Source organism: Aegilops tauschii, unplaced genomic scaffold, assembly GCF_002575655.3.
Source record: "Aegilops tauschii subsp. strangulata cultivar AL8/78 unplaced genomic scaffold, Aet v6.0 ptg000884l_obj, whole genome shotgun sequence".
NCBI classification, from domain to species: Eukaryota; Viridiplantae; Streptophyta; class Magnoliopsida; order Poales; family Poaceae; genus Aegilops; species Aegilops tauschii.
Window position 1 is genome coordinate 16,958 of NW_027333105.1, and position 543 is coordinate 17,500.

Genomic DNA, 543 nt, shown 5'->3' on the forward strand with positions numbered 1-543 from the left:
ATCAGGAAAAATACAAAATTATGTCAGTTATTTTGAAGTTATTCTAATCTCGTACACACACAAATTTGCAATTATTCATCTACTACTGGAATTTGGATTTATTTTATCGATGCAAATTGGATTTGGATAGAAGGGTACATTCTTTCTAATATTTTAGATAGAAGAAACATTTCTTCTATCTAAAATATTAGAAAGAATTTTGCTGATTTATTTATTGCTATATGCAATTTATGGAATTGATACACCATTTAATTGATATCATTTAGCAAAATGAAACACAGCATATGCATCCATCTTTTGGCTCGAGAATTTCACGGGATAGAGATATGGTATAAGAAATAGACTATTAAGTAACTCTAAATGAATTGTGGATACATCTGTATCCTTAACATACTGAAACGATTGTCATTATTCGTATCAAACCAATAGCGATTCATACAAGCTAAATCTTCTAATCAATGGTGGGCCAATAATGCATTTTTTTGCATATGTATTAAGACGCTTGGCCTGATTTCGAAATTGTCCAGAGTTTTATATGTTGTT